General features: G+C 43.9%; 1 long non-coding RNA gene across 2 annotated transcripts in view; it reads right to left on the bottom strand.

Annotated features, from left to right (window-relative positions):
* The window catches only part of LOC140218927 (uncharacterized), a 142924-nt gene that overhangs the window by 85021 nt on the left and 35562 nt on the right, over nucleotides 1–22341 (bottom strand). For both annotated transcript variants that reach the window (XR_011895070.1, XR_011895071.1), the window contains exon 4: nucleotides 14305–14563. This is a non-coding gene — a long non-coding RNA (uncharacterized lncRNA). The remainder of the gene's footprint in view (nucleotides 1–14304; nucleotides 14564–22341) is intronic.

Raw genomic sequence — 22341 nt, 5'->3', positions numbered from 1 at the left:
TGTGCACATTTTTTCAGGTGTTAATGCAATATGCCCGTACCGAACGAACATGCTCAGCATACTGACTGCAGTTTTGAACAATCACGTTAACATTTGCAATTTATTTCCGCTTAGAACAGTCTGCAATGTCTCTTTTCTCATACTTGGAGATGAATACATTTGCCACACTTTCAGTAGAATGCACATGAATGGGGGCGTACTGATCAGGTTACTTATCAACTAAAACATGTTACGATCTCTTAGGTGTGTTGACAAGGGTAGAACAAATGCAATGTCCACTGAATTATTTGAATACTCTGTGCGTTATCTACTAAGAAAACACCACCAAATTGATAATCTGGCTCCTTTTTCTTTTGTACAGCGCATACAGTATGCAGTCTGTCCAAGACGACGGCACTACATGCAACAGTAATGAAAACCGGACCACTTATTACGCACGACAAGGGCTTCATACCATGCACGACTGGCACAATGCGAATCTGCTCCAGCAGCTGCCTAGTGATCAAGAGCACGTAAACTACATTACGACGAAGCATCGAAAGGCGCTTAACGCTTTTCATATAGCTCGAAAGATAACTTCTGCCGCTAAACTGTTTAAAGAAGAGACAAAAAACAAATCTTCCAACTACCGTCAAACGCAATGCCTTCAGTTTGGAACGTGTAAAGGTGCTTTCCGGAGCGACTAATTTATTGTTCTCCAATTTTTTCGGCTACCCGCCGTGGTTGCTCAGTGGCTATGGTGTTAGGCTGCTGAGCACGAGGTCGCGGGATCGAATCCCGGCCACGGCGGCCGCATTTCGATGGGGGCGAAATGCGAAAACACCCGTGTACTTAGATTTAGGTGCACGTTAAAGAACCCCAGGTGGTCAAAATTTCCGGAGTCCCCCACTGCGGCGTGCCTCATAATCAGAAAGTGGTTTTGGCACGTAAAACCCCATAATTTAATTTTTTTTTTATTTTTTCGGCTAAGTTGCGAAGGTGCGAGTGACTGAGCTTATCGCAGGTTTCATGCTCCAAAAGCGTTTGTGGTTGCATATAAATAGATTGGGTGAATTTAGAGATTTCTGCTAGATATTTCTTCAAGTCTCGTGTTTTGCTTGCGGTAACTTCCTAAAATTATTTAGTGTGGTTGCCAGGAACCCTAAATATACTGCTACTTTTAAACAATGCGAAAACCGCAGCGCACACACTGCTGATGCATGCCCCGCAAACACGGCCTTTCATCCGAGTACGCTAGCAGTTATTCAACTATACGTGTCTGTCTGAACATTCTTGATGCTAACACAATTTGGAGATGTATGCGTAAAGCGTGTCACGAGAATTTCACTACACATGCGGCGCAGCATTCATCGCGGCTAGATCAAGCGCCACGAAATGAGATCTACCGCACTGGCTGCCCAACGTAAACAATCAGCTCAGTGGTAGCTCAGTATCAAGTTAAAACATGGTGTACTTCCTTCTTTACGCACCTAAACTATAATGCTAAAATCAACAAGCCCGAGTGATCGCTCGCCGTAAAACATTTCCTATGCGCGCCGTGCACGCCGACGGACGCGCCACTGGTGGCGGCCTTGCGCAGAAGAGGAGCCTGGCGCGCGCCGTAGTTTGTTGCGTCGCTGGTCGTGCTTCTCCGTCTTATTCACGTTTTGAGAGCAATATAGGCAACACCATTCGCACGTGTGGGGTGGCCAAAGCTTCAGGGAATGTCGAAGAAACATTGTTGCAGGGTGGGGGGCTCAAATACCGGTGAAAACGTGCCGGCGATACGGTTCTAATCATTCCCGGCAAAGCCTCATCAGCGGGAGCAACGGGAGCAAAAATGGATCGTCGCTTCGAAGGGAAATTTTTTCTCATCCTTTCCTTTGTCTCGTCGGTGTTTTTTTCTACTCGATCATAGTTAGACGCGTGAGCGACGAAGTTCGTCTGCAGTGCAGAATGAGGTTTAAAAGCATTTCGCTAAAGTTCGGAATGCTGCTTGCCGCTTATATTGTTTTCCGCTTTTTTACCGCGTTGCGCTAGCTAGGCAGCATGACTACACGAGCGCATTGCGTTGTATGTTAAAGCTACTGAAGTTTGCAAGAACTGAAATTGTTGGTTTCATGTGGCGCGGTAAATCTTCGCACCAGCTGTTGCGCACTTCATGTTTTTACATCTATTTTATGCGTGGCTTCGCACATGTTTAACTGTTGCTAGTTGCTCCATGTATAACTCTTGTCGATTCTTTTGAGCTGCGAAGTTTTCACCCGGCCTTGTTTGTAAAGGGTTAAATCACGCTGTGTCTTATCGGAATGATACCAAGGAAGTGCTTCTTTAACAGCTTTATTCTTTTCGCCCGAGGGCATCTTAGATATTGTTCGCGTTTTTGGAAATGTGTTTAGAAAATAGGTAGTTCAGGGCGAGAATTGCTAATAGCTGCTGCATATGGTATTTTTGTTCCATTTCTCGCTGAAAAGTTCGCGTCCCGTTTGGGAAGTCATCACACCTCGATGCTGCCTGAGCAAACTTAAGACGCCGAGTGATTTGTTTGTTTCACAACGTAGTCCCTTCTTGCATGTGAGTTTTGTACTCAACTGACTTCTTTCTTATACTTACGCTGCAGACGACTAAACCGAGGCTTGCCGCCAGCGCTCATCTACTTTGACTGGCGCTGCTCTGCTATTAAATATATCATGTGGCACCTCTCTCTAGTAATATAAAAAAATACTGAAAGGTTAGTCAGTCTTTAGCTTTGTACGTTTCCAAGCAGCTCTCTTGGGGAATTTAAAATTGCACAAACTGCAGCGGGAACGGTAGTTCATCGGCGTATGCAGCAGAAATGCATCGGCGGAACAGCACTAACACGCGCTTTTATTAACCCGTGTGTTTGGTGACTTCGTTGGCTAGTGTACGCGTTTCCATCAATAAATTGGCAATTACTCTTCTTGAGGCGACTTCGACTGCAGTTATTCGGCGATGTCACATGTATTCATCGGCAGAAAAATCACAACGGCATATGCAGAGATTGCACCGTGCGGATTTGTTTGATATAAGTCTGCACTAACGACGGGTGCTTATTATTCAGGTACAGAAGCAGCATTGCGGCAAGGGTAGAATTAAAAAAAACCATCGAGAGATCGCATCACTCAACAAAATTTATCGCCTAGTCAACATGAGCTCCACGTCATGTAAATGGGGTTCATGGCGTTTGTTTGTCTGCGGGGCACACCTTGCACGTATGTGGACCATGTTATCCCAAACACCGGTAACATCGTGATCATACCCGATCGCACAGAGGTCAGCATCTTCCCTACAGCTGTCACCGCAGAAGAAGCAGCCTGGCACCCGAAGAAAGGAGAAATCGCAGTCACGAACTTCAACCATCCTTGCTGCAAAGGGTTGTCGTCTGCTACTGCTCCCGCGTGTACTGTTGGCAGCGTCCGCTAGGTGGCTTTCAGTGGCGCCTCTGTAGGCGGTGCACGAGGCGTATAGTAGAAGCGAGAACAAGAGCGCGTTATCAAACCATGTCAACGACAAACCGACACTATACCCGAGTCGCCTGCGCTACATGCAGCCGCTTCGGGCTACGAAATGCGCTCACATAATCATGAGCTATTGACGCAAGACATCTTTGCTAAAGCTTACCGTTCAGTGTAGTTGACGTGTGATACCACAAAAAAGACACGCATGCACAGACACCAACTTTCAGGCAGACACCGCACACCGGTACCACCGTTTACGTGCCTGGCGCACTCGTTGAGGCGGCGCACCGCCGCGCATGCGCCAGAGCTCCGAGCATGCGCAGGAGCTCCGCGCGCGGGGGCGTGCGCGCTCGGAGGAGTGTGAGCGCCTCTTCCTCCATTTTTTTTGTCGCTTTCTCTCTCTGCGCGCCGGAACGGGTGGCTTTTCTTTTCCATTATTCATCTTTTTTCATGGACGAAGGAAATGCGCTGGCAGATTGTATGACAAACGCTGTGGGCTATCGTATAAGACTGGAACGCTAACATGAATGCGCTGTTTGTAAAAGCCGTTACAGGGCCCTTCAGACGTTTAAGACGCATTATTGCCAGCGTCGATGAGTAATACAGCGTATTTGTAGCATATCTTCCAGCGTGCCGCCAAATGTGATGCCCGCACGTATGTTAGTGCTAATTTTCTGTTCCGATGATAGGAGGTCAAAGCAATCAGTACAGCATTGAGGTACTCATATGCGTGGCTGCGCAGGCATACCGCCGGCGAGATACTGGGTGGGCTCAGAGAATTTCGCACCTATTTTAAGTGAATGAGAAACTTTGATGGGTTTATAGTGCAGGATATCAGTCAACAAAAAACCGCCCGATGTTAGGGACGCAGCCGAGATATGAAGACAATATGAAAAGTATCCGAGAATCGGATGACACACAGCGCGAACACCACATGCGCGACATCGGTTCATCGCACATTCACAAAGCCCGCGTTGTCAGCTACAAACATTACGAGTGTCTTTGCTGTTAGCTTGATGCCTGTTTGGAATCCACTTGTAGCTGAAGCTGGCGTTCATAACATCTATTATAACAATTGGATCGGCGTTTTGCTTTCTTTATTCTACTGCTTTATCCTACTAAAAGTGATGCGACAACTGTGAAGACTGTCTTGGGATTGCCGAGAGCGACTACGTAGATCATATCATGTGGTCAACAAATGCGGAGGTATACACTATGTGTATACTAAAGTCTACAAATAGGCTCTACAGCAATCTCAGCAGTATACAACTTCAGTGGCTTATATCAAACGCAGCTACGTATTATCCACCGGTACCTGCACTTGGTTACAGCGCACACGGGTTGGGCCCAGATTAACGATGTTTGTCTATTGTTAATCTATAGACATGCAAGACTACAACTCAGAGGCAGACCAGGTGGTGAATTCACCACCTGGTCTGCCAGCTTTCGCCACTTATTCACCACCTTTGCCACATCATCACCATCTGACCTTCACCACCTGGTCTTCGCGAAGTGTACGTCCGGGAAGCAGTCAGGTTTAGGGCCTTCGGGTGCCTCGAAGACCTTGGTGACTTGGACGGTGCCTGCTCCGCCGCGATCCTCGCTCGGTGCAGCTGCACCGTACGCAGACTAGCAGTGTGCACGGTTTGCCCGTTGCGCCGGGGTTGCGGTGCCGTCGTGCATAAACCAGTGCCATATCATATCGCGTTCGCAGAGGGCGGGGGGTATGGGAACTCGGAATTACATATTATCGACTTTCTTCTATGGACATTCAATACACCGGGAGTAGAGAAAAGGAAATAGAAACCTTGTCGACTATTGTCCATAATATAGAGAGTCTATAGACAAAGTAAGGACAAAAATAGAAACTGTATCGGATTTCGTCTACAGGAAGTTCATATAGAGGGGAAATAGACAAAGAAGAAACAAACACCTCATCGAATTTTTTCTATAGACCGTCTATAGACTGCGAGTAGACAAAAAGAAATTGAAATCTTATCGACTTTCGTCTATAGAAAGTCTATAGACAAAGTATGGACAAAAATAGATAGAGACTGTATCCACTTTCGTCTATAGGTAGTCCATAGAGGGGAAGTAGGCAAAAAAGAAACAAACACCTTATCGACTTTTTCTATAGACCGTCTATAGACTGCGAGTAGACAAAAAGAAATAGAAACCTTATCAACTTTCGTCTATAGAAAGTCTATAGACAAAGTATGGACAAAATGGATAGAAACTGTATCGACTTTCGTCTATAGGTAGTCCATAGAGGGGAAGTAGGCAAAAAAGAAACAAACACCTTATCGACTTTTTCTATAGACCATCTATAGACTGCGAGTAGACAAAAATAAATAGAAACCTTATCGACTTTCGTCTACAGATAGTCTATAGACAAAGTATGGACAAAATGGATAGAAACAGTATCGACTTTGGTCATAGGTAGTCCATAGAGGGGAAGTAGACAAAAAAGAAACAAACACCTTATCGACTTTTTTCTATAGACCATCTATAGACTGCGAGTAGACAAACGAAATAGAAACCCTATCGACTTTCGTCTATAGAAAGTCTATAGACAAAGTATCGAAAAAAATAGATAGAGACTGTGTCGACTTTCGTCTGTAGGTATTCCATAGAGGGGAATCAGACAAAAAGGAAACAAACACCTTATCAACTTCTTTCTATAGACCGTCTATAGACTGCGAATAGACAAAAAAAATAGAAACTTTATCGACTTTCGTCTATAGACCGTCTATAGACTTTGTATCAACAAAAGTCCAAATCTATAGAAAGGAAAGGTCGTCTATGAAAAGTCTATAGACTTTCTACAGACAGTCTAAAGTCATTTTTGTAAGGGCGAAGCAACTTGCACGCGAAAGTAAAGCACGGCAAAACACGGACAGAAACCTAACGCACAAAAAGAAATATATACTACTGGGAGAAGCGTAAAAAAGCACTCCTAAAGCATGCTCACCACGCGAAGCTCGCAAAGGCGAAAATAATGTGAAAGAATGGTTAAACAAACGATTTAGAATGTAGACTGCTTGCGAAGTTTGACTTTCATGGTGTAACACTCGGTGTAACGTGCACAGCTTCGCTGATCGACCATCTTCACGGACTGGAAGGGACGGCGATTTTTTAAATAAAGATGCACGAGTCTCTCATACGCAAAGACAGGCGTACTTCCTTTCACTAGGCTGTAGCTGAATAATTTCATACATACGCTTGAAAGGCAAACTTTGATGTTCGTGAAAGAGCATGCATTTCTCGACGTTATTCTTGACCGCCAGAAGTCACGGGCATCACAAGTCCGCGCAATTGAAAAGCCAGGCCAATATTATAATAAACGTACTTCGCCGACTCACTGGCTCAGCACGGAAGGGGAGGGGAGTTCAGTCCCCTCATTATTAGAACTTCATAACACACTCATAAAGCAAAGTATTGCTTATTAGGTGCCTATTCTACATGGTTTATCGCATGTTTCTGAGGAGGAATGCCTACTGGAAAGGCACCCGAGAGTGTGTCTTCGGATCTCGCATGCAGGCTACCTCGAGTAATTGCTGAAGCTCGTCACCCGTCATTTTCAGCCATGCGAACGCTTGAAACGTGCCGACACGTTTATCGCATCTTAACTCAACAAGGTAAGCATCCATTAAACCTCGCGCTTGGGGAATGAAGCAAAATCAATATTGGCGATGTTGTTCAAGAACATAAATCAGTATTACCAAGCTCTGAATTATGCGAAGTGGATTTTAGTTACCCTCCTTGGATCCTAAGATATTAGTATCGGTCGAGGGGATTATTTGTCTAAGAAAGACGCGTGACAGCAGCACGGCAACTGCTACTATTCCAAATTTGCTAATTATAACCGCAGTACATCCACGTGTATAAAGGCGGTTCATGTCATAAAAATTTCTCTGCTTCAGCATTCGTCATTCCACACCTGGCGCTAGAGCAAACATTTAAATTATCCCGAGAGACATCTTGCAGCCTAACATAGACAACTGTTTGCAATCCGGCGTGCTTTGAACGTCATAAAATGAGTAAAAAATGCGCGAGAATGGGTTATTTTTAGCGCTTCACAAGCCGCTCTTGCATTACTACAAAGGAATAAGAAAAATTATTCCAACACTTTACTAGTGTATGAGACGCTCAATGAACGCACTAAAGAAAGCGTAATTAACCACGTGATCGCATTTCAGTCGATACCCGGACGCTGCAATATTCCTGGTAACCCTGCAGTGGACACGGGTACAAATCGGCCGCACAACAACGCAGAGGCAATTAATCTTCCTCTTTCGCGCAAAGCAATCCGTCTGCTCTTGAGACATATCCTGTCATCCCAGCAATACCTCCTATGTTGATCAGCAATCTAAAAACTCGGAATTAGGCTTTATCGACCCATGTACAAACCTATTACTTCCATCAAATCTGGCAGAAAACAGAAAATTCGAAACATTAGTGCACCGCCTTAGCTTGGTACTTAATTTATACGTACCGGTACCACTTATAGAGTGCATTTATACTGTGCACTTTATATACAGGGTAAAACGTGGCTCTATAGTCCGCAGTGCTCTTGTGGCTATCAGACGAAAGTGTGCATCAACTCCTCCTCTAGTGCACAAAATATGATTCACCACGAAGCTTATTGCAAGCAAATTTGTGGCTTTTAGATGGAACACTATTCACTCTAAAAAAGATACTTGGTCCATGGCCAATAGCGGTTTTTCAGAAAAACACACTTCTTTGGCGCTGTAACGTAAAACTATTCGAAACTTTTCTATTGCAATTCTGTAATCAGCCCTCCGCATTGGTAAAAACTTTTGTTACCCCACCGCCACTTCACCTGCCTGTCATGCGACGTCATGAAAACCGCGATAGCTTCCCATCTGATACGACGTATACACGATGATTTTGCATGACTCGACTGAACAAATGGAAAATAGTTATTTCTGATTCGACGCCTTTTTGCCATTGGCCCTCGGCTATTGTTCAAAAGTTTTCGGGCTGCACCCACTTCGCGACGTCACAAATCCGCAAAAACTCACCTCGTCAAAGTGACGTGTACGCATTAAAGGTGATTAAAATGCTGAACAAAACTCAATTTTCTTCTGAATAGCCGCAGCCTTCCCCGTTCCGAAAAGCATAAAAATGGTTGCCACCGATCGCTGAGGTACTGGCTACTTGCACCTGCCGGAGAGCATAGGTTTATTTGCGCATACTAAAACTTTCCGCGTAGTCGTGTAACGTTTTCGAGCACTTTCGGAGCGTTTAAGACCGTGTTCTGCCAACTCTTCTTTGCTGAGGATCCGTTTTAGTGTCATTCTTAAGCTTCCGTTGCATGCCGCCGCGATTTTTGATCAGCCACCCCAAGCTAAGTAAGCGAAACTGGACCAATCGCAGACGCCAGCACCACCCTCTTCATCCGGTTATGGATATTCAGTGCAGTGGCTTGGCCCCATCGAATACCTTTCCATTTGAGCGTGCTCCTCGCCTCTTGTGAGCCAATTAGATGAGACAAGTCGCTCAGTATAGGCAATGTTATTTGTTTTCAAGCAAACAAAAGTGGCCTCCTATGAGCAAGCAGAGTGTTTGATTGGTCTGTTCAGACAAGCCTGCGGGTGACCGCCCGATGCTTGCCCCGGCGGTTACGCAAATTTGACGTCAGGAGATTGGAATAAAAACACATTGGAATCGTTTTACGTTATATGGCCCCTTGACAAAGACATTTTGGGGGAGTCTTAAATTTCAGTCTATCCTAATCAGTTGAGTGTTAAAAATGATTTATGTGGTGATCGTGTTTTTTACGCTAAGTGTAATTGTGTTCTGTGCATTGGCCATTCAAAATATTTGACTTTATAGATGCACACGTATACTGAACTCGTGCACAATGCCTTGTAATTCGTGTACTGTTGGACTGTATTGTGTTTGTACATCTGGTGTTGAATCGAGAGCCATAATTTGTGACATTATTCGCTCTTTTCGCGCATATTTCCTTCATTTGCTAAGTGACGAGAGCAACCGGTGCCGCCATAAAGGCGCCAACCTCTCCAGTTTATAATTTCAATAGAAAGAAAGTCCCACAATGAGTGTTACAGATAATAAATAAATGTGACTCGTGTCTCACTGCATTGCTTCGATGCTAATCACATTACCGTGGAAGACATCGTCAGATGGGCTGTGCCGTAATTTGTTTTTCGTTTCTCTCATGTATTTATGCAGGGTACAGTAATAATGTGACGAGCAAGAGAATTACGCATAGCCGTGTGCAGCTTGGCGAGGAGACGTGCACAACAGACGCAGAGCGGCGCGCGCACTCCTTCCGTAGGGGGCCGCATCTCGCATGTCACGCGGTGATCGGCATCGCTTTGCCACACGCCTCTTGTGTGCAGTGCGTAAGACGCTTCTCGGTACATAAAGGGACGCCCCATGAAGAACCCGAGCTGATTCGACGCGGCCAGCAGAGGCTTCGTCATACCCCGCTGAGCTGCGCCCACGTCTTCTGCGAGGATTTTAATGAGCGTCCGAAGCCTCGCAAGGAAGAACGCTTCCCCGTGGCTTCTGCCGCGAAAGCCCGCGCCATTCGGCTGGGCATGTTCACCGAAGCACGTGACTGCGCTCACTTCTAGCCTCACGCGTGCGTCTCCAAACGCGGCAAAAGCACGCAAAGATTGCTGACGCATCTAAATGGAGACTCGTCGGTGTCGCGCCGTACACTCTGAGTAGCTGGCAACACTGTGCATGACCCTAACTCCGGCTCATCAGGTACGTATGTTGCATTTTGAGGAGGAGCTGGGCAGGAGCACTAAGTATGTTTAAACAATCCAGCCTGTTTCATGGTGCTGGTGGGTTTATTTATTTATTTATTTATTTATTCAGGTTTCCTTACAGGTTCCGTCAGGAACATTGAGTAAGAGTAACGATTGTATCAAACTCAAGTTTAACAGAAGCAACGCAGTATCACTCAATACAATGTGGTTACATAGTACAAATAAAATAAAGGTTAACATGACACAAGTACACTATAGTTACAAAAAGGTTATCGTTTGCAAAGGAGCGATAACGCAAGAATGTAAAATAGACAAGGGGTGGAGAGAACATGTTCAATGCGCAGGCAATAAGCGCACGGCAACAACTGTTACGGTAAGAAAAAGAACAAAATGGCGACAATACACCCCCACGTTTTCACATTGAAACATAGTTACAGTATTTAAGTCGTATAAAGCTTATACGCTTGGTTGCAGAACGATGCGTGATCGGTTGCTGAAACGATTTCGTTGGGAAGATCATTTCATTCATTCCATAAGGTTATTGCTGTGGGCAGTGTCGATGAGTTGAATGCTTGCGTGTGGCCGTAGATGCGTTTGAAAGAGCGATGGTTGTTTAATTGATTGAACATGCGCACGGGGGATTTGAGTGGTAGAGGTGAAAGATAAGCGCAATTTATATACTTGTGTAGCAAGCAAACAATAGCGACTGAACGACAGGTGTATAAGGATTCGAGAGTATTATCAGTTTTTATTTGAGTTATGCTGGGATGACAGCTGTATTTTTGAGAGATGAAATGAGCAGCACGGTTTTGTATCGCTTCGATCATTGAAAGTAGGTATTTTTGATGAGGAGACCAGATTGATCACGCAAACTGGAGCTGGTCGTGTATTAGGTAGGCACGTTTACGGACATTGGTCGGGCAGTTTCGTAAATTACGCCGTAAGTAAGTTCTGGAAGGCTTGGCGCAAATGGTGGTGATGTGCAAGGCCCAGGCAAGATCATGTGTTAGATGCACACCCAGGCACTTATATGATGGAACATGGGATACAGGTATAGTACCTAAGACATATGTAAAGTTAGAATTATTGCGTTTGCGACTGAAGGTTATGAGCCTGCATTTGGATAGGTTAAGGGACATAAGCTAGCTTTTGCACCAATGGGAAATAATGTTAAGGTCATTTTGCAGAGGGATGTGGTCTTTGACATCCGTAATTGTACGATATATGATACAATCATCCGCCAATAAGCGGATGCATGAGAGTTAAGTGGTAGGTCATTAATATAGATCAAAAATAAAAGGGGCCCTAGAACACTTTCCTGAGGAACACCGGAAGATACATGGCAACGGGGGGAGGAAAAGTTATTAACCACTGTGAAGTAGTGACGAAAAAAAAGGAAATTGCGGATCCAAGTTAATGTAGGTGAGTGTAGTCTAAGGGCTGATAATTTGGATATTAGTCGACTGTGAGCTACGCGACCAAAGACTTTTGAAAAAGCAAGGAACATGCAATCAGTTTGCTTATTGGCATCCATGCTAAAGCGTAAGTCGGTGGTAAATTCCAATAATTGCATGTAGCAAGCAAAATATTTTCTGAATCCGTGTGTTGATTAGAGAAGAAAAGTTGTTTGATTCTAGGCGACTGACAACATGAGACGAGATAATATGTTCCAGCAGCTTGCAACAAATCCACGTGAGCGCGATCGGACGATAATTACCGGGTGAATAGCTGTTGCCACTTTTGAACACAGAGACGATTTTCGACACCTGCCAGTCAGCTGGTATCTTTCCTGACGCTAAGGATTGGTTGAATAAATAGGATAATATCGGAACAGAAATTGACGAGGTATTTTGTAGTATTTTAGAATTGATGTTATCTATACCGGAAGATGTAGACACCTTTAGGTTAGCAATGAGACGTGAAATGCCATCAGCAGTAATGGCAATGGGTTCCATAAAGCACTAGTCATATTCAGGTACAAATGATATGTTGGAATGATCATCCCGTGTAAACACTGAAGAGAAAAAAAAACTTCAATATGAGCGGGCATTCGCTGTCCGACAGTGGTGCTCTGTTAGCATCGTGCAATGAAGTATGATTCCAGTCGTTGTCAGGGGACACAGTTCGCCAGAACTTTTTAGGATTGTTTTGAATGAGGGAGGGCAGGTCGTTGCAGTAACACTTGTTTGTAGCATTGCAAATTGCTTTGGTATACGTTTTAAGGAATTCTTTATATTGTTTGAACGCCGAAAGATCACACCCATGTATTGTGGTGCGGTACAAGCGCTTTTTTGTGACTCGTAGTCTACGTAGCGATTGATTGAACCAAGGATTTTTCCTGTCGTTAGTAAGCTGTTCTTAATGGAACGTGGAGATCAATCATAGCTGACATTTGGTGTCTATACAGTGCCCAGTTTTCTTCGGTTGTGCGATCAGTAAAGTCAGGTAAAAGTGTCTCATTAAAAAAGTGTTCCAGATAAGAATTCATATCAACGTAATTAGCCCTGCTGAAGTCACGAATGTTTTTGGTGATTGATCCTGTATGGGCTAGTGCGACGTGAAGTATTATCTGAAGCAATTTGTGATCACTGAAGCCATCTAGGTGAGATATTGTTTCTACGGTTTCGGGGTTCTGGTTAATACAATATCAAGTATATTTGATTCTCGAGTGGGCTTGCTTACAACCTGAAACAAATTGAAATCTAAAGTAAGGTTGAGAAAATCTCGAGTGGAGGCATCATGAAGGCAAGGAAAGCCAGTCTATTTGCGGAAAGTTAAAATCACCGAGAAGGTATGCGTGATCTGAAGCGAAGCTGTCCATAGCATGAAACAATATTTTCTTTGTTGGGGTCAAGCATGCTGCCCAGACAATCTCACGAGATGAGTTTGTAGGGATGGAAAACGAAGTAAGAGATTTCTTAATGACTATCAGCACACCGTCTCCCCGTCGTACCACACGATCTTGACGATAAACGTTGAAGTTGTCGTAGCCTGTAAAAATTTCCCTATCGTGCGTGTCGGGGTGTGGCCAGGTTTCTGTCAAAATGACAACATCCTAGTCATTGTTTTCAAGAAAAGAACAAAAGTATTCCCGTTTTGACATCAAACTGCGGATGTTAAATAGCGTTATTAAGAGGCGTGAAGTTGATGCAGTGGGGGAGGGTTGAGCGTGATCTTGCAGATAGTTTTGTGGCTATCTTTCATACTCTACGACAGAATCTGTAACATGGTCATAAATATAGGTTGTTTTCCCTATGTGCAGCTTATCGACAGAAAGTTTGAATGGCTTTTTGAGCGCTCGTGCGAAGTCTAACAGCTTCTTCCGTGCTTGCCGCGTACGCAGCGAAAAGTCTTCCCCGATTGCGTATCTCGTATCTTCGAGCTTAGTTGCAGAGGACAAAACTAACTGTTTGTCTTTGAATGCACCCAGTTTAGCTATTATCGGTCTGGTTTTCTTATCCGAGAACCTACCGAGACGATGCACAGGCACGAACTTATCACTAGTAAGTGATACTCCGAGGTGCTCACAGCAGAAACCAATCACCTTTTCCTCGGACGCCGCCCAATCTTCCGTTTCATCGCTCACTAAGCCAAAGATTAAAAGATTTGACCGTCTATGCCTGTCTTCTGTATCTTCGCATCTGGCCGATATATTCCGCAATTGGCCCGCCACATCTCAAACAGCATTCACTGAAGTAGAAGTTGCAGCAGGTTCGGCGTCACTGAGAGACGCAATGGTTGTTTCTAACTTTACAACCCTCGTAGTTAGTTCTTTGGTTTCACGGTCAGCTGCTTCCTGTTTTTCTTTACTCCTCTAAATTTACTCAACATCGTCGCCTGCCCAGCCTCAAGTCTACGCATGGATTCTAGAAGTAAAGTCATCATTTCCTCCTGCGGGGCCGGATTCTCTTCCGCATCACCGGAAAGTAACAACAGCAGTCTGAATAAATGAACACACACACATGATGACTGCAACAAAAACCGCTAGGCCTTAACGTTAATTTCTAAGGGGCACGACACTGCAAATAAACAGTAGTTATACTGCTCCTCACGCAGGTAGCATGGCTCAGGTAACTAACCTGGAGAAGTGATGAGTGTTGCATTCTTGCAGCAGCGTCGTGCCCGAATGCGAAGTCCACTGGTGGGAATTTAAATAGGCCGCTTTGTGAGGCAGATAGCCGTATCTTCCTGCGATTACCCGGGTTGCCAGATGATTAATCCAGTTGACCCCAAACATGGCCAGTCGGTAGACAGTGAAGACGAATTCGGATGCAAACCCTCGGGAACGGGAGGCCACCAAGTGGGGAGCCAGGTGACGCAACCCCAGAGGAACGCGGCCTGGAAAAAGCGAAGTGATGAACGTTGCATTCTTGCAGCAGCGTCGTACGAGGAGCAAGCACTTTTACAGTACAAAATATTTAAACTAAACACTGGCACAATGCTCAAGTCTGGCTTATAGCTCTACTATTAGGTACTTTCACGTGCAAGCATCTGCTTTATTTGGAGCGTCCGTGACACTAAGTCCCACGTGCCATGGAATCAGCGGACGAGACGCGTGTGTCAACGCTTGAATGCGACAACGGGCATTGGCATGTGCGCAGTGGCGCACATGCCATCTCTCTCTCTCTCTCTCTCTCTCTATGTATGTATATATATATATATATATATATATATATATATATATATATAGTATTAGTACGCTATCATCGAGCGATGCTCAAGAGACGAGCCGCCGCGAGAACGACGATGTCGGTGCCCAATTCAAGTATCATTCTCCGAGAATTTCATTCATTCATTCCCCAACATTTACGCCTCATCCACCTGGTATGGGTGCCAGGGCACGTGGGGCTCACTTTAAATGAGTCAGCAGACGCACTAGCAGCGGCATCTCTTAAGGACCCGGTACTGAGGATCCTAAAACCTTTGGCATACGTCACTACTGCAAGATTTAAAAAATTTTCCATTCAAGAAGAACATACGAAATTATGTGTATTAAATAACGCCGATTTTCAGCACCTTAGATTTCCTTGGCACAGCGGATGGTGCGCAACAAGAAAATTTGAAGTTTCATTTACGCGCATGCATTGCCGAATACCACGGCTTAATTTCTATTCCCATAGGTCTGGTTTGGCACCTTCTCCTAAATGTGTTTACTGCAATGAACCCGAAACTATGGATCATTTCTTTATAGAGTGTCGTAGGTTCAACGTGCATAGAAAACGACTTCTAGAAGGTCCCTTCCGCCAACTTGGATTAGTCATTACACTACCTATCATTCTGTCTCTGGGGGGTCGGCACTAGGACACTCTAATAGGAACGTATGTGATGCCATATATAATTTTATAATGGAAACAAGGAGACTTCCATGCTAATTTTATTGTTTTATTGTCGACAACAAGAAACCAAAAATATTAACTTCTAATTTTAAGAAACTATAGCATAAAAATTATTATTAACGATTAGAATTCATTTAATATCTCATTTTCAGTTAAAAAAATCCTATTTAGGTATTTATTTTTTTTCAACCCACTGCCGCCCGATTCATGGCCAATCCCCCGTAGTGGGTTGTGCTATAACTACAGGCACCAAACCAAACCGAACCTGGCTCCAGAGTATATAGCCTGTATATAGCCTCTTCTGTCTGTGTCTTTCCTCACGCAACAATATTTATACATATATATATATATATATATATATATATATATATATATATATAAGGAGAGATGTCAGGGACGACAGCCGGATCGCAGCCGAAACACCGGAAAAAAGGTAGGTGGACACTTAAGCTGCGCCTTTAAGGGTATGACGCGGTAGCTTAATTGTTCCCTTCAGTGGTTTCTTGACGAAGCGTATCTCAAACATGTAGTTTGCGGCCGCACACCGCCTTGTATGCTGCTCCATTACAGTGGCCCTGTTCCCAGCTCGTTGTTCAGCTTCAGCCGCTTGGCCTCCGCTTGTTGTTCTTGCAACGCAGGGTCCTCTTGACGCCACAGTGGCTTCCTCCACTTGTAGCGCCAGGCGCGCCGGGCGTTCGCTATTGAGTGCGTGCCAGTCGCCATCCAAATCCGTGCTATGCAATGCGAGGCTTCGCTTCTGGCCTGTCGCCGCAGCTTCCCGCGCATCGCCTACAACGTTGGTGTTCTGCGCGCTGAGCATTGGTTTGCGCTTTCTCCGCACCTGCCTTCCGCGGTCTCCCTGGATGCCGAGGCGATGGTATCATAGAGTTTCTCACTGCATTACCTAGAGGGAAATCTGGCGCTGCTGCGCTGTGGCATGCATGGGAATGCCGCTATATTGTGACTTCGGATTGGCATCATTCTCGGAGAGCCAGTCAAGCACCGTTCCATGTGTCACAATGATTCATTTCCTACTGAAACAGCAAGTAAAATGCTGTTTTATCTTTATGATTACACAAAAACATGTTTTGTTTAACTTTGAGAACTTGTTGTGGCATGTACAATTATATGAAACGTAAAATGTATCCGCGGGCCGCTAAAGTTGGTGGACAAACGGCAAGATTCCTGCTCGCTCTGGAACAATTTGTCATCTGTTCTTGGTTTTCTTCGCTTGGTTATGCATTGTAGGTGAGTAAACCTCATTGGAAGGTGTATGCGTCAATGGAAACATTTTATGAAGATTTTACTTTAACAACGCGTTATTTGTGTAGCCATATCCACGTTTTAGACGAAGAATCTTACAACACCAGCCAACACAAGCCTCGCAGACACATATACCGTCATTCCCATGATGGCACCCCACTCCTTAGGAAACTCCCATAGACGGTGGCGCCAGATTTCCCTCTAGGTGTTATAGTGAGAAACTGTGTTGGGGGTACAGCTATATGGGCCAGCACGTATACATTATCCATTGGAGAACTGACTGCAGCACGCTGGACGCTGAAGACAGAAATGAGGAACGAAGCTTGCATGAGCTCGTGCGCCATCTGCTGGATAGCCGTGTATAGAGCGCGCGGGAGGGGGAGGGAATTGCCGCTGCCCCATGGTGGCACAAAAATTTTGTAGCCCAAGCGATGTGGTTTCTTTGGGCTATACCGCTACATGCTAATTCAGCCTTTAAGAGCACAAATTTGTTCGTCCACGGAGAGATTTTCCTCAAATGGAACTGAGAGACGGCACTCTCTAATAGTAGTAAACAAGGGCTGGATCTTGTGCTGTCTGTCGTAACCGTCCTGTCCTTTCAGAACCGCAGTGGTACTGTCAGAAAAGTGAAGAAATGGCTTGAGCTCTTCCCATTTATTCACTAGCATCAGGCTTGCAACTTGAGGCGCGTAATATTTCGGGTTCCAGTACATCCGGGAACTCGGCAGATGAATCAGGGACATCCAGAGTAGCGATCTCAGGAACATCTCTATTTTCTTTCCGTAAGTGAACGGGGCTTTTAAGGCCGTGACTGCGTGGAATACAGACGTGTCTGTTCCGTCATGGTGTAAATCAAGTCTGGTGTCAATATATGCCGGAAAAAGTCATAGGGTGTTTCCAGCGCCAGTACTGAAGTAGGGTCATAGCTGTTCCCTCTAAATTCCAATGCTACATGTAGCATTGGAATTTAGACGGAACAGCTATTACCCATCGTTCAAGGTCATGTGCCTCTGCTTCCAAATTGATCTACAAGCTTTCCTTTCATTTCTCTTAGTCGCCACTTTAGGGGCCATATCTGAGTCGGAATCGCAATCTTCGCTCTCTGTGTTCGAATGCTTTTGTGCCACTGAACAAATGGCAGCTCGTTACCATTTATTGTCTTTCAAGTTCATACTGTGCCAAATATGGCACACATCGATTTGGGGTTCTCTGCTGTAGTTGCGGACGAAATTGAGAAAACTAATAACGGGTTTGAATTGATGAGACCATGAAATATGAAAAAATAATTTTTCTATGTTTCTGCGGTGAAAATGTTCAGAGAAAAAAAACCAATTGCTCGTGTTTTCCCCCTCCGAGTTTCACGTTGCTTCCCAAAATCCACTTCACCTCTGTTTTGCGTATTGCTCAAGAGATCGCAGCACTTGCCCATAGTAAGTGAGCATAACTATGAGAATTGCTCTGAGGGTATCACATTCTCGACCGTGCATCTCACACACGCAAAAAAAAATGGTAACCGGTATGTGCCAAATATGGGACGCCATGCAATAGAGGGATAAAGGGCAAGTGCGGGGAGAGCGCTCTGTGCGAGAAAAAGAAGGCGAGGGCGAGCCGCGAAGGACAGTGGCTGGATGTTCGAGGTCACGTGATCGAGTAAGCACTGCGCGGAAAGAAAGCGCGCGCATTTATTTCGACGGCATATGCATATATATATGGCACATGCGCACATCCCTGCGAATAGTGTGAACGAGGCAGATTTAGAGATGACAGCCTAGAAATTCACATTTTCGTGGAGGTATAGAGATCGTACCTTTTTCGTAAAAATAATCCCCGCCAATTCTCGTGCAATCATGCTTGGGCTCCTTTCAAGACGTGGCTTCTTTTAGAAGAGGCTTACACACAAACAGCATCCCTTGCAGTGATACGCTCAATGGGATCTATAATTCCACTCTGCACGTAGACAACGCTCTATCATTTACGCGCATCTACTACCGCTCTTGCCCATGTTAGTTGCAAAAATGTAGCACTCTGCCTGTCTTTCTTTCGAATTTAATTTTCGCGCTACTTTCGGCATGCCTGTTGAACAGCGAACAGAAATAATAATTCTGCATCCGTCTCGCAGTTGGAGCATTCTTAACGTTGATTTCGCTATACGTGGCAGGGGAGGGGGGGGGGGGGGGGGGCTCACGTTACAGCCTGCCTCCTCCTTGCAGAATTTAAAGGTTCAAATAAATTAATAATAACTGCATTACCGTTGCCAAAGATGCTGCAAACGAATTCTTGAACGCTACGCACTGTCAAACAAGTAAAATATGTATTTTTAATAAAATGATATACTAGTATGTCTCAAAAATTGTGCTCGAAATAAGTGACACAATGCTTCCACGTTTTCTGTATATTTAACAAGTACAGAAAGTATCACACGAACTTTACAACTATATCAGTTTGAAACGAGAAAAGCAGTACATGCCGCTCATATGAAAAATGAAAAGGTCATGAACTGAACAAGTTGAGGACAAATAATTTATTGAAACTTTGTTAAGCTCCCAGCCTTTCTCTCATTTGCATCTCTCTCTCTATCATTCAAGAACCTTATTTACATTTTTGTACATAAGCAACAACTAGGGAAAAATCTCAATGACGCTGTCTTTTCCCGTGCAAAAAAAAAATAATTGAGAAAGCATTGAAATATCGTTGGTCAATGTTGAGTTTTTTATAGAGGAATTATTGAAAGTTTGTTGGAGAATTGTTGGGTTGTGTTGAGGGCTCTTGAATATTGGCCACTGAAACTTAATTGAAACACTGTTGGGTATCTCAATGTTGAATAATTGTTAAGTTACCATTGAAAGTACATTGTGCTTAGACGGCTCGTTGTGTTCGTTTTTTTGAATGGTTGTTGAGTTACCATTGATTCTGCGTTGAACTGACGTTGTGGTAGTTCTGTTGACCTTTGGTTGAGTTATTATTGCCGCAGCACTGAAAAGTACGTTGTGGCCCAGTTACGATGGCATTGAGATTTCAGAAGTCGCCATTGAAATATGATTGACGTTTCGTTGGGCTAGTGGATTTTTATTCATATATTGAAATTGCTTTGCTGTTCGCACTTGCATGCCCCGGTGCCTGCTCATAACTTTCCCAAACACAAACAAAAGCAAAGGAGATACTGATCAATTTGAAGTACCTTTATTTACACTAAAGACGCGTGCACATGAAACAATATTACAGTACATAAGGCACCACTGTATTGAACCTGGAGACATAGGCTAGTACCTACAGCACTCGCACCGGTTTTTATGTACGGGGGTGCGCCCCTCCGTCAAGCCAGTCATAGGCTTTTTGGGTGCACCCCTAACATCCCTGATGTTGAAATAAAGGTATTTGTATTTGTAAATACATCTGTAAAAACCTATACATAGGAATTCAATCAAAACGATCATTGTGGTCTTCACATTCGAATTATGTTTATGACTAGAAGGCAAAGCGACTCAAAAGGCAGGGCTTAAGCATACCCTTGTAACAACTAACTTTGAACACATGGACACTTGAAGCTGCTGGCATGTGAATACACAGAAGACATCTGAATATGTTACATTAAAATGTTTCGCACACTAACACATCACAGGAAGAGCTACGGCTGACTGTGAAAAGGCAAAATAAGACTTGAAACAAATGACTTCACGTAAATATATACAAGCTTAAACACGTCTTTCACAGCGATTAAAATTTACTGAACTACCAAAGTAGACTTGCCTGAGCTTTTTGTCTTCGAGATATATGTATTTTCATGTTGCCCAATTATTTTATAAAATAACATAACTCAACTTAGCTATTAATTGACGAGACATCATTTAGGAAGTTGTTGGGCATGGTGAACACCTGAATCCTGTTTCTGACGAGCCAGGTTTGCTTTCTTCGGAAATGAACTTGTAAAACTTTTGTGTAATGAATGCGGCTTAACCCCTGGCACAAGTTAAGAACAAACAGTACACCATTTGATTATGTTAATTTGGGTTACAGAAGAGTTTGTTGGTGGCATTTCCTCAATTTAGTGAGCTCATTTCCAGGTAATATTTCTGGACTTGCACAAAGCTAATTAGAGCACTTTCTGAGGCCTTTTTCCCTATACCTAGCAACTAAGTGGTATCTCAGTCAATAAAGAGATAAGGCAAGGCTAATACCTTGAACGATAAGAGAACAAATAATTAATTAGCACCGAAAATTGGTAGTAACACACATATAACACAATTCCAAACAGCCAAATAAATAATCACCTGCACTTGCAGTATCAAGTACCCCAGAAATAGTACGGATGAGAGAGAAAAGGATAACAAAAGGATGAGAAAAGGTTCCAATGACTGGACAGCCAGATTGCTGGGACAGTGAAAAACGCTAATAAATGCGTATACGAAACACCATTGACCTCAATTGCGCAGGTAAAATGGTATTAAAGTGCTACCAGAATTTTATTGCATAGCATAGATAAAAGTTGCATAAAAATTGGGACAAGCAGTAACAAAGACGGAGGGAGATACAGCACCCGTGTTGAAAAAAAATTACAAGTGATATACATGCATATTTAAGCTGACGGCAATTTTTTCTTCAATATATACAAAAAGAACACATGCACTTACAGCATAAAAAAGGCGCATGCGCCTGGAGCATGCAGCACAGTACAAAGCAGCGTCATGAGAACCGAAAAGTAGAGCTTAGTATGTTTAAAAACTACGAATGCTTGTATACCTACAAAGAGGTATGTGACATGTCATGCCTTGAATGGATGAAATTCATAAATCTTACACACAAAGGAAGTTACCATCACTCTTATTGGCTTCCTCAGGGGACTCCTTGAAGCTGAACTAGAAAAATGTACATCAGTGTTAAAAACAAAGAAGATAATACCCTATAGCGTTCTTCCTGAAATAAGCAGCGTAAATAACTTCATGTGTCAGTTCTATGGGCACTTCGCCAATTCGGTGTACATCTATATCTGACAACCACTCAAACCGAGACGGGACGGATAAATTAAGGTAGGAACACGCATGATCGCTGACTCAACCAGAAGTTTATTCGTGAAGATAAAGATTTTAAACACACTGGTCAACTTCACAAAGAAAAAGCCATGGATGTGCAGCAGAAACAGCCCGGCACAACAAAAAGGACCGAAAGACGTCCTCTAGAATAAACATGTGCGTCAAAAACTAACAAAAACATGACAACTGAAAGGTTTGTCCTGTAAGTGATATTAACGAGAAGTACTGCAGCAACTCTTTCCCACTAACGGCCACAGAAATCTTGCTTATGTATTTTTCTTGTTGATCAATCAATAATGCTTGCATAAGTCCTCTTGTGTTCTGGTCTTTGTGATGAAACAATCGTTCTTTCAGCTCTATACCGCAACACCAGAGGAGTTCCAGAAGCAATATTTATTGATCACAAACGAAACAAATGCATAACCAAGTTATCTGTTGTCCTTAGTGGGGAAAAGTTGCAGTTCTCAAAAGAGTATTTCTCGTTGGGTAG

Source organism: Dermacentor andersoni, chromosome 6, assembly GCF_023375885.2.
Source record: "Dermacentor andersoni chromosome 6, qqDerAnde1_hic_scaffold, whole genome shotgun sequence".
Lineage (NCBI taxonomy): Eukaryota > Metazoa > Arthropoda > Arachnida > Ixodida > Ixodidae > Dermacentor > Dermacentor andersoni.
Note: the sequence above shows the minus strand (reverse complement) of the source record. Positions and strands in the feature narration are given on the sequence as shown.